Source organism: Pleurodeles waltl, chromosome 3_1, assembly GCF_031143425.1.
Source record: "Pleurodeles waltl isolate 20211129_DDA chromosome 3_1, aPleWal1.hap1.20221129, whole genome shotgun sequence".
In the NCBI taxonomy this organism is placed as follows: Eukaryota; Metazoa; Chordata; class Amphibia; order Caudata; family Salamandridae; genus Pleurodeles; species Pleurodeles waltl.
This window is the reverse complement of record NC_090440.1, coordinates 958690007-958702959: the sequence shown is the minus strand read 5'-3', so window position 1 is coordinate 958702959 and position 12953 is coordinate 958690007. Positions and strand designations below refer to the sequence as shown.

Sequence of the window (12953 nt, the reverse complement as noted above, 5' to 3'; positions counted from 1 at the left end):
AAATCATCTGGGTAGAGCTACAGCTATTTGGAGCACAGGTGCAACAGATATGCATTGCTAGGAAGATGGAGCTATGGCGGAGGATCGTGGACAGGGTCAACATCAGGAAGAGGTGGAATGACCTACGGGGGAAGGTACGTTCGATTGCAGCAAGATACCAACTAGGTGTACAGAGGACTGGCGGTGGACCCCCACCTCCTCCCCCACAACTAACAACATGGGAGGAGCAAGTATTGGCAATCATGCATCCTGAGGGCCTGGCCGGAGTAGCAGGAAGACTGGACTCTAGTAAGTCAACTCTATACTACTACTACTACTACTACTACCTCCCTACCTGCATGCCATCACATACCCCCACCCTCACTCCCATCACTACACCACATCCCACACCCCCCACCATCACATCTCACTCATCCCAATGCCAAGCCCTGCATGCCATACCAATGCTTAGACACCACTCACAGACCTGCATGGACACCTATCACTAAAGCATGCACACTAGAGAGAACTAATCATCCCACCATACACCAGTGTACACAAGTGAAAGCTGCCAGGGCAAATACAAAGAGGGCAACCCACCGATGCACATTATGTCACACACAGAAACAATAACACCTTCCCCCACCAGCAGCAGCAGCACCACCACCACCTCCACCACTGAGCAGCCATCTGAGGCTGCAGGGGATGGGCTGGAGCCTCCCCCCACCAGCGGGTGCAGCAGCAGCACCACCACCACCACCACTGAGCAGCTGTCACCGCCGGCGGACAGTATGTAGCCCTGCCTCCATGTGCTGCTGTGCGACCTGCCCCCTGAAAATCCTGTGGGTATGACACCTAGCTGAGAGACTGTGACCTCGCACTCCCCAGGATCAAGAGCACTAGGCACGATGCCCCCTCCAGAACCAGTGGGTTAGACACCCACCAACCCCAGCCTCCTGAGGATCAGAAGCACAGGGCACAATGCCCCCTTCAGAACCTGTGGGGAAGACACCCACCTGAGAGACTGTGGCCTTGCACTCCCCAGGACCGAACACAGGGCATGTTGCCCCCTCTAGAGCATGTGGGCAAGTCACCCACTTGAGAGACTGGGCCTTGCACTCCCCAGGACCAAGCACAGGCCATGCTGCCCCCTCCAGAGCATGTGGGCAAGTCACCCACTTGAGAGACTGTGGCCTTGCCCTCCCCAGGACCAAGCACTGGAAATGGTGCCCCCTCCAGAACCAGTGGTCTTGTTTTATCTGCCAACTGAGGTGCCACTCCGTTCCCCGTCCCCCTGAGGTGCCTGCCTATTTACCAACTGATGTCCCTGCAGTGTTCTCTCCGTGTTGGTGCAGGTGACAAGTGGGGCCTTGAACTTTGGCCTGTGGCCCACGCACATTGAGGAATGGACATTGTCCCTTGAACTGTACATATGTATATACCATTACAATGCACTTTTGTATTTCTACTGTGTTGTTATTATTATACTGACTTTTGCACATTCCTGTTGTCCTTGCATTTTTTCTCAGGGGTACTGGGTAAATATGTTTTATTACTGCAGCTGATTGTCTGTAGGGTGTTGTGTGTGTGTGTGTGTTGCGTGCGTCTGTCACTCTCTTTTTCCTACCCCCCGTGTGCTAGGCGGCTGTACTCACCGTGTTCATCTTCGCCGTCGTTGGTGTTCGTGGTGGAGCAGGACGTAGAAAATCATTGGAAATATTTTTAGTTCGGGCTCCATGGTGGCGTAGTTCTTTCCTGTGTCTCCAAAGGTGAGTCCTTTCCCTTCTGTGCAGTGTTTCCGCCAGGCTTTTGATGTCGTTGGTACCGCCCCTGAAAAGGTGGCGGTTTCCTGTCTCATAATACGGTGGGCGGAACTTTGACTTCTGCCTGGCTGTTGCCGGCTACTGCCATGGTGGCTGTTGTTTCCGCTCTGGCGGTCTGAGTGGTAAATTGGCTATCTTGTCTATCTATAGTTGTCGCCGCCATAGTCATAATTTGGCGGTAGTTATCGCCAGCCTGTTGGCAGTATTACCACCACTTTATCACCAACCGCCAGGGTTGTAATGAGGGCCATAGCGTTTACAGCTTGATCGCAAGCACTATTCTTAGTTTCAAACCATGGGGTTTGTTGGAGCGGACATGTGTTTCTCCCACGGTGTGGCTCGACAGCCTAGGGCTTTATCAAGGCCTGTTTCTTACGATAATCAATTTCAATCCTTAAAAGTGCTGACAGAATTGGATTTCCAATGGCAATCAAGATACTGTCACATAGTCAAAGGGTAATTCCACAGTTATCTTTTCCTTTATGCCCACACAAGAGCATGGTGAGTGAACACACAAAGACTGACTGGATGGTCCTACATGTGTTCTGTTGTGTGAGAGGCTATTCTTTGTCCTGCTTGGTAGTTAAATTTTTTACTCATGCACTATGAGGAACTCGCACTGCCTTCCACTTCAACTACAGAGCTCTGAGTCAGTTACAAGCAAAACACTTAACCCACGATTAAGAGCTTAGGCATTAAGCCTAAAGGCATTGCTGGTTTCTCACAGTGCCTGTCAAAATATTTACTTTGCTCTCTGATCTTTTACATATGTCACCAATCGTCACTGCCTTTATGTATACCTGATAAGTTCGACTTCCTAAAATCAATTAGCACGTGTTCTGAATTCTAATTTTATTTCACCTTCACTGTGGTGTAGGAAAGTACCCTCTTTTTGCCATGGTTAACCCCATTTTCTGCCTGATTTTAGTGTTCTTGACTGTGTTCACTAGGATCCTGCTAACCAGGACCCTAGTGATTATGCTCTCTCCCCTCTAATATTTGTCACTGCATACTGGTATAACCCAGTATTTCACCCAAAATTGGCATACTGGTGCCCCCCCTTATACGTCCCTAGTATATTGTACCTAGGGCATTGGGGTTCCAGGGGATCCCTATGGGCTGCAGCATACCTTTTGCCAACAATAGGGAGCCCATGCAAAGGCTTCTACAGGACTGCCTTCGCAGCCTGTGTGCAAAGGTACATGCACCCTTTCACTGCCATTTACACTGCACCAGGTCACTTATAAGTCATCCTATAGCATGCGCTCTAGCCCTGAGGGCACGCTTGCACTAACAGAGGTGCCCCCACAACCTCCAGAACCATTTTCCCCAGACTTTGTGAGTGCGGGGACGCCATTTTACACCTGTACTGGACATAGGTCACTACCTATGTCCAGCTACATAATGGTAACTCCGAATATAGGCATGTTTGGTATCAAACATGTTGGTATCCTACCCCAAGGCTTTTGCAAGTTTTGTATGATTCCATGCACACTCGGGGGCTCCTTAGAGGACCCTCAGTATTGCCATTCCAGCCGTCTGAGGTTTTCCAGGTGGTCCCAGCTGCTGCCACCTCTCAGACAGGTTTCTGCTCTCCTGTTGCTTGAGTAGCTCAAGCCCAGGAAGGCAGAAAAAAGGATTTCCTTTGGGAGAGGGGTGTTACACCCACTACCTTTGGAAATAGGTGTTACAGGCATGGGAGGGTAGCCTCCCCAGGCCACTGGAAATGCTCTGAAGGGCACAATCGGTGCCCTCCTTGCATAATCCAGTCTACACCGATTCAGGGACCCCGGGTCCCTGCTCTGGCACGAAACTGGACAACAGAAAGAGGAGTGACCATTCCCCTGTCCATCACCAACCCAGGGGTGGTGCTCAGAGCTCCTCAAGAGGGTTCCTGGTTTTTGCCATCTTCGATTCCATGTTGGCAGGGAACTCGGGGAGCATCTGAGTGGCCAGTGCCAGCAGGTGACGTCAGAGCCCTCCCTTGATAGGTGTTTACCTGTGTAGCTGACCAATCCCCCTTTCAGGGCTATTTAGGGTCTCTGTCTTGGGTGGTTCTTCAGATTCGGATTGCAAGACCCCAGCAAAAATCCTCTGCATCCTTTACTTCACCTTCTCACTGAAGAAACTGTAACTGGACCCTCCAGGAACTCTACAAAATGCAACAAAGAAGCAAAGACAATTTCTGCAACATTGTATCTTCAGCTCCTGCCAGCAACTACAACTGTTTCTCAATCGTGCATCCTCAGAGGACAGTCTGTCTTCAGCCCGCACCAGAAGAACGAAGGAATCTCCCTTGGAGTGAAGGAGTCACTCCCCTGCTTCAGCAAGCACCTCTCTGCATTGATGACCGGTGACATGGGTCACTGCTTCTGATGAGTTGCGTGGGTCCAGCATCACGGATTGTGGACTGAGATGGTCCTGATGGCCCTGATGTCCTACTGCCAACTTTGGTGGAGGTAAGAGCTTGCCTCCCAATGTAAGACAGTACCCCTGTGCACCTCGTGGTTTACATTTGCCAAGGCTTGTTGGCGTTCTTCCATGAAGTTCTTCGTGCACTGTGCAGCTTTGGCCCCCAGCACTCTATCCTGCCATGCACAGCTTCCTGAGTGGTTCTCCGGAGGCGTCGGACCCTTTGTTGTTGTGCTGCGTGGGCCTCCTTTTGCACTTACTTTGTTCCCATGCTGTGGGACTCCTGTGCGCGCACCTGGTCTTCTGTGGGCTCTCTGAGTTGCTGAGAGCACCCTCTGACTCCCCCCTCCTGGGTAGAGTCCACCAGGTGCCTGCTGGTCCTGGGCAGTGCCATTTTCTGCTAACTGAGATTTGCACGTGCCAAGGCTTGTTGGCGGAATCCAGCGACGCAAACCAGATTGCAATCTTCCATCCGGCGTGGGACATCATCTGCATCAACCAGGAATCTGCATCTGTCTTCTTGGGTGCAGTACTGACTGTTGTTCTTCACCGGTGGTTCTTCTTCTGCACCTTCATCCAGGTTAGCAGGGGATCCTGTTCTCTTCCTTGACTCTTCTGTGCTTCTTTCTCGTTTTTTTGTGTGTTTTAAGAAAGTTACTGTGATTTACTCCTGCTTTCCTTGGCTCTGGGGTGGGTTCTATTACTTACCTTTGGTGTTTTCTAATACTCCCAGCACCCCTCTACACACTACACTTGCCTAGGTGGGAAACCAACATGCGCATTCCACTTTCTTAGTATATGGTTTGTGTTCCCCCAGGCCCATTTCTAACTATTGTGATTTTCACTATTTACACTTTTTTATAACTTGTTACACCTGATTTGCATTCTAGTGTATATAATTTGTGTTTTACTTACCTCCTAAGGGAGTATAGTCTCTATGGTATTTTTGGCATTTGTGTCACTAAAATAAAGTTCCTTTATTTTTGTAACACTGAGTATTTTCTTTCGTGTGTGAGTACTGTGTGACTACAGTGGTATTGCATGAGCTTTGCATGTCTCCTAGATAAGCCTTGGCTGCTCAGCTACAGCTACCCCTAGAGAGCCTGGCTTCCAGACACAGCCTACATTTCACTAATAAGGGATAACTGGACCTGGTATAAGATGTAAGTACCATAGGTACCCACTGCAAACCAGGCCAGCCCCCTACATGTGGGTCATATTTGAGCCATCAAAACTCTTATCACTGCATTCAGGTTGTTATCTATGTAGTTCACCTACTTTTTATAGCATTCAATAAAAATGTTGGAATAGGAATATTGTAACATATCACTGGTCCAGAGTCCTTTGATAAAATACATGCTCCTCCTATCTGAGACTGCAACTCCTTCACACAATCTAATAGTTCCAGACAAAATAAAATGAAATAAACAATTACATTATGAAATCAATGCTCCCCGGAAGTCCATAAGCTATTCAATAAAGTACTGAACAGGTACCAAATGTATACTTTCAAACCATTCACAGAGTCTTCCATCATTGGTAGAATGTTGCACCATTAGCCAAATACCTCTTGTTTCTTCATTCCATAATACCATGTGCTCTGGAGGCAAACTCCTTAAACTACATTTATTTTATCTCCATCGTAGTTCATTAAGTTGTCAAAGCAATTCTGCTAGTCCAAACCTCTAGGTTAATTCATGGCTGATATTCAGAGGTTCAATAACAAGATTTAAAACCTGGTTCTACCTTCACTGTCTCTGAATGTTTGAGACTAGCTTCTTTAATTTCCCTGCTGTAAACCAAAAGACCTTCGCACAAACACCAATCAGTCTGACAAATGATTCACAATTGGTGACTTAGGCAGCAGAAAGAAACACACCTATCACTTTCCCCATTATCCTAATTGTAAATCACAGAAATGGAAAGAGAGTGCACAAGTATTGGAGACCAGTCACCATATACTCCCTAACTGGAAATAAATTCCAGATCTCCAGAATCAATACAGAATTACACAGCACTCAAATCAATCAAAAAAATCCATTATCTGTAATGGCAATATCAATCAGCCAAATATAACTTATCCCTGTGTAGGAAAAATATGAAATAGTCCAGAGTGCAAAGCATACTCTATTCTTTATTTTTGAGTCTTCTCCTTAAACAGTTAAAATCCAAATGTAGCCAAAGCCAATGTGTTTTGCCCACTTAGGACTTTTTCAGTGCTAAAAAAATATACATAAATGAACATTTAATACATTTGTATAGTTAAAAGCAATACATATACAATTTTAAATCAACCTTGTCTTGATGCCAGTAATAATACTGGAAAAGAACGTATAGCAACATCAAGCACTGCACTTCTTTCATATATACATTCATACAAAACACTGGCCATTATTTATTAATGAACATTCTTCACAGTGTAATTCATTATTTGTGCCAAAATCAAAAATAGCTTCATCAAACTCTACCATTATTACATATTTACATTCCTACATTACACTAATTTATTCTGCATTAATTATCATTATGGACTTAAAATTTATAGCTAAGTCAAAGTGACTGTCTCCTATTGAAATAATGACAGGGCTACTTCAACCCTATTCTCCAATAACTGGCATTCTTCGCTATGTGCTTCGCCATATAATTCATCAATTAGGATTAAATCATACCTCATATGTATGGCATAGTATGTCATAAGCCAGACATCATCATATCTCTAAAGTAATCAAATATTTAGTAGTCAGTCTGTTTCAATTCAATCCTACAACATAACAAAACTATTTAGTCCTAGAACTCATTGGTATTAGAAATATCTAGAACACCATATCACATTAATTTATCAGGAGCTGAAGAACAGAAGGATCAAGCCCAACTCTCTAACAGGGTGAGATCCTGCGTCGAAGCCTGGACAAGAGGCTGCAAGCGGCGGAGCTGACCCTGGAGACTTCTGGTGCTTGGGAACAGAAGGTCTGACAGATACTGCCCGATGCGAGACACTGTCTGCCTGGAAGTGGGCAGGGCTGGCGGAGGCTGGAAAGAGGTGAGAAGGTCACAGTGGCCCGAGAGAGAGGAAGAGAGTGGGGAACACCTCCTGGGGAGGAGAAATCTGATCCAGAAGCCGGAACCAGGACAGGTGGCTAAGAAAGCAAATTCTAGGTGAGGGGGGCCACCCTGCAACAATCTGGTGCAGACCTAAGACCACCACATCACTAAGCTGGCCCAGGGGGCCTGCAGGAACATAAAGGAGGTGGGAAGGAGCCCCCTACAGTGGAAAAATCAATGAATGGCAAGGCTTCCACACTATAAGGAGCACAGTGGACTGCTGACCAGCGGAGGGCTTAACAGGGCTTTGGCTCAGATACTTCAACTATGGGCAGGGTTCTTAGGGCACAGATCTATTACTCCCCCAAAGGATAATGGTGCATGGTGGAAGCCAGCAACATAGCCGCGTACTGTGAGTGAAGAGATACACAAGGAAGCAGTAGAAACAGTGACCAGTTATTTGGGGGAACCGCTGCACGGGGGTGAAGTGGAGGCTGAAATGCGCAAAAAGGGCTAGCTTAACACCGAGGGGTAGTGTGTAGAGATGCAAGTGTACCTCCTGAGCCACTGAGACGAGTGTAGGACCCCTGGCACAAAGTGAGACAGGCAGGTGGCCCAGAACCAAGTGAGTACACCTTTAATACCTGGGGAAGGATTAGAAAATGTCCTTGGATGCATCCATATAGCGCCTCCTACAAGAGTTTGAGGCAGTGACCCCTGGGTAATCGAGGGCCCTGCACTATAACTGAACTTCGGACTTGTACTCATGTGCACCCCTGTGGAAAGCATAATAGGACAGATGGTGAAGCAACGCACTGAAAAAAGGAGACCTCCAGACACGAAGGCGCTACATACTGGAGATGACTCCTGGAAATGCACATTGCCGCGTGGTGAGCAAAATGTGATTACCGAGGGATGATCACAAAAAACTGGTTGAATGTGTTAAGGAGAAATGGAACCAAATGGGAGCCACCCTGCCCCAGGTGAAAGACCTTACACAGAAATGCTCTGGCATGGAGAGAGAAGTGAGGCTGCTGGCGAACAGATTGGAAAACACGGAGGGCATGTTTTGCCACTACAACGTTCGTCTGGTTGGAGTACCAGGAAGACCGGGATGGCCAAACGCGGAATTATTTGTGAAGAAGTGGCTGGAAAAGACTACCCTGCAGGGTTATCCGTCCCAATTCTTCTCAGTAAAAAAATGCACACAGAATCTGAGCATTGCCAGTAAAGAAAGTACTGCGCTTCTCTCCCCAGCAAAGCTATGGGTAGTGTACGTGGGCAAGACTCATTTCATGGCGACGGTTCAGGATGCCTCACAATGGCTAGGAAAACAGGATCTGTGGTCGGGCCTGCCATCAGAGGCCCGAGGTTCAAAGACTGGTGACCGGGGCCGTCATGGTGTAGAAACAACAAGAACCCCACTGCCTCACTAACAAAGGGACAGATGAAGGCAGCACAGGAGAAAACAGTGATGGAAGTCAAACACTGCAGCGCTTTCCTCTGCAACAACTGATAGAGTTCCCTTGCCTCCAAGGAAGAGGGTAGTGGCTCAAAATGGACAGAGACTGAACAGGAAACAGAGACAAACAGTTGCTGAAAGTTATGCCCATGACATATGAACACTTGGGGGTAGAAGAGAAATGCTTGACTACGAGAAGTGGTAGGTGAAAGACATGTAGCGGGGCTCGAGATTTCAAGGAGATAAGGAGCTTAATTTACATACAGAGACTGCCTAAGCCAAGAGATAGGGTAGAACTATTGACAGCTGTGCACAGGTGGCCTCAGGTCGGGTCCCAGTTACAGCAGTGCAAAATGTTTTGATGTCGTTATGGTTTTAGAATCAAACATACCGTGATATGGTGGGGTGGTTAGTTTTAGAATCACACTACGGAAGGGAGAGAGGAGGGTAGATATAGAGGTAGTTCATAGCACCTTAACACACTAAAGCGATGAGGGAATCATGGCTCACTCACCTAGAGGGGGTGGGCTCGCTAAAGGAAAGGAAGTTACAGATCCATCATGAACCCAACCCAAGCACTGGCTTTGTTAACATTGAACGTTAACGGATTGAGTAACGGGGTAAAAAGGAGTTTGGTTATCAAGGCCATAAGCAAACACAAACCAGACAGTGTTCCTGCAGGAAACACACCTCACTGGCATACAACACTGCAACATGGGAGGGGGGAGGGGAGTACAAACCAGCATGCTATGCCAAACACATCTGTGGACTGAGGAGTGTGTTGATCCTTCTTAAAAAGACAGTGCTGTGTCACACGTCCCATACAAGGACAGATGCAAATGGTTGCTACACAGCGATCCTGGGAGAACCCGAGGGCAAAGCCATGTTACTGATTAATTTATATGCATCCCGGGGAGTACAGTCTGCAACTCTTTGGAAAGTGGGAAACATATTTCTGGAGGCTCCTCCAGCACTAAAGCTAATAGGTGAGGATTTCAATCTTGCACCAGACACTCAGCTAAAAAGAATGAATACAATAGTGGAAGAGGAGACAACCAGATGAAAGTTTCAGAGCTTTGTGCAGGCACTAGGGCAATGTGACATGTGGAAAGCTCTATATGGCGGTGAGAGAGGGTATTCTTTTTCTTTAGGTGCACTCAATATGCACTCAAGGCTTGATTATTTTGTCACCCCAGACAACTCACAGAATACCCGGCCCGGGATTCTCATTTATTCGTCCATCCTAGTGACACTGTCCACTGACAAGTGGATGCCACGCAGGCCATGGAGAATGGACAGGGCACCTCTAAAACAAACAAGAAGTTAAATGATTAGATAAACCCACTAAGCTCCATTTTGAGGAAAACAGAAACATAGTCCAGAGCCCTAATATACTGTGGGAAGTGCATAAGGCAACAATCAGAGGTGTCATCTTTTCTGGGGAAATCGGGGACAGGAGGGAGAGAAGCAACAGTCTGGACACATTAGAGTGGGAACTAACACAGATGGGGAGGGGTTATGCGATGTCCTCTACGCCCAGCATGAAAAAAAGAGATGGACCTAAAGAGGGCCGGGTATCAGTCGGTCGCTAACCATGAGGTGAAAACTACTCTACCTGGCAAAACACAAAAAGACGTACCTAGTGAAACAGAAGAGTGTCTATTAAGTCAGAAATAGGGATGATAAATTGCTGGTGTGGATTGGAAGCAAGGAAAGACAAGACATGTGTAATAGAGAACTAATAGAGAACTGGTGGTAGAATCAGGGGACACGGTGAGGGACAGTTGAAGGATAGTGTAGGACTTCGCCATGTATCTGAAGGCTTTCTATGATAAGCAACTACATGCATCACTGGAAAAGGTGCGGGCCTTTAAAGATGAATGCTCCGCAAGGCATCCGCGGACTCAACAAATGAGGGAGCTAGAGGCAGAAATCTTGGTTGAGAAGGTTTCCTTAGCCATAAAACATGCAGTTAGGTAAGGCTCTGGGACCTAATGAGTTCGCGGTCGAGCTGTCCCAAAGGTCGCCCAGGAGGACGGCAGCCTTGCTACATGCGGCCTTCACAATGGCATCTGGAGAGGGGAAGCTACCTGAAGACATGAGGGCAGCAACAGTTATTCTTAGCAATGGGAGGATCTTTGCCTAAGGAACTGGTGACAGACTTGTTAGATGCGACTAAAGCCTTGGACTCCTTGAATGGCCATTCCTTTTCAGAGTGCTTGCCAGGATGGCCTTTAGATCAAACTATATCAGGTGTGTCAAACTGCATTATGACATGTCAAAACCCAGAGTGAAGATTAATGTACACACCTCTAGGGAATTTAGAGTGTGGAGGGGTACGCAGAAGGGTGCCAACTCTTGTCAATGCTGTTCCCACTACTGATATAAGTCTTGAAGATGGACAGGATTGTCCTCCATGTACGATTATACCATGGAGTACCTCTGATGTGGATTGTTCTGCAAATAAAAAGTACAGCCACATTACTTTAATGGACTGGAAGACTGGAGTAATACTTTGACTGTCTTATCTGTTTTGCCTTAATCAAGAAATTGATAATTGTGTCTTTGTTGGACAAGTTGAATGTTTTGGTATTTAGTGTAAATATTTGGTGCAAAGAATTGTCAGGAATATTAGTGATTGATTAATGTATTCACTGAGACAGGAATGTAGTGAAGATCCTTCCCCACAATATACCACTTTCTTGTTCAACTCTTCGCTACTGGGAAGGGAGACAATGTTTAAAATGGTGGCACTCCCTAGGTTGCTGTATACCCTCCAGAACAGTCCCTGCAAGATCCCGGACACACTGTTTGCTAGGGTAGATGCGATAGTAAGGACACTGTGCTGGGCAAGTGAGCAACCCTGAATAGCGCTGAGGGTCCTTCAGAGGTCCAAGTACGAGGGAGGCATCGCTCTACCGTGTGCCTGGAAGTACTACGAGGCAGCGCTGGTGTGCCTAGTTAACAACTGGGCATACGTGGACTGGAAGGACCTGGCATTCTGCCAGGACAGGTTAGGCCTAGAAGAGAGGCGCTTCATGCATATGTTACATGGGGGCAGGCAGTTACCTCGAGCGAGACTGGCTACTGGGACTGTAGTAGATACCTGGAAGAGGCTGAACAGGGAGATGGGGTGGGGTGATAAGTTGACCCTTAAAACAACGCTCTGGGAGGGTTCCTGACTGCGCCCAGTGGTGGCACTGACAAGATTTAAGGGCTGGGATAATATAGGCTTTTCCACGTTAGCAAATGTTTGGGACAACAATGGAGTGGTCCCTTTTGCCCTCTTGAGGAAAGAATATCAGATGCCAGAGACACAATGGCTAAAATATGGCCAGTTAATGCATGTCCTGGGGGAATGGGTGTCATTAGAAGACAAGATGCAGGAGGATTCCCCACTGGAATGAAGACTGTTAGATGGGAGGGTGGATAAGAAAGTGATCTTGATGTCAAATGGCACTATCATAAGACACACTCAACCCTCTCTGCTGAAACTGCAGGACAGATGCGAGCAAAACCTAGGGGAACTCAATGTTGATGAGTGGCAGGAGGTTCTGGGATTCCCTGTAGAGGTCGCAATAAAAGCAAATGTTCACCTAGTGCAACCTAAAATCTTACACAGAGTATACTACCCACAAACACTGCTCCATAAAATAGGCAAGGAACAGGATGCGAGATGCCTCGGAGGCTGTTGAGCAGTGGGCACACTTATACACACTCTCTGGTGCTGTCCCCGCTTACCGGACTTTTGAGAGGCAGTGAGGAGCACCTGGAAGAAGGCAACAGGACTACCCTTGGAATAGTCACTTCTGGGTTTATGGGGACCAAAAGATTTATTGAGATATGAGAAAATTCTAGTAAACCAGAGTTGCATGGTGGTGAAACAGGACATAGCACAGAAGTGGGGCGCTGGGATCAACCTCTCTACCCTCCACCCCAGTATCTAGACTGGGAGGCAGGCATGCATCATTGCCAACTCATGGACAGGGACGTTTACAGGGGCCAAGGTTGCCCCAAGAAATTTGACCAAGTCTTTGATGGCTGGGCCACGGGAGCAAATTAAAAGTCCAGAATAAGACAGGTACCAGCACTTCTTTTACGGGCTAGGACGGTGGGGGCTGAACAAAGATACTATCTCTGTATGCTTAACAGCCAAGGGAACAGGTGAGGGGTGGTGAGGTTGTGGAACAAGGGTGATAATGAAAAGAACATTGATTCTACAATTGTACAATGAT

General features: G+C 47.1%; 1 protein-coding gene across 3 annotated transcripts in view; it reads right to left on the bottom strand.

Annotated features, from left to right (window-relative positions):
• INPP5B (inositol polyphosphate-5-phosphatase B) overlaps nucleotides 1-12953 on the bottom strand; it is a 738051-nt gene that overhangs the window by 75953 nt on the left and 649145 nt on the right. The gene's annotated exons all lie outside the window — the stretch shown is intronic.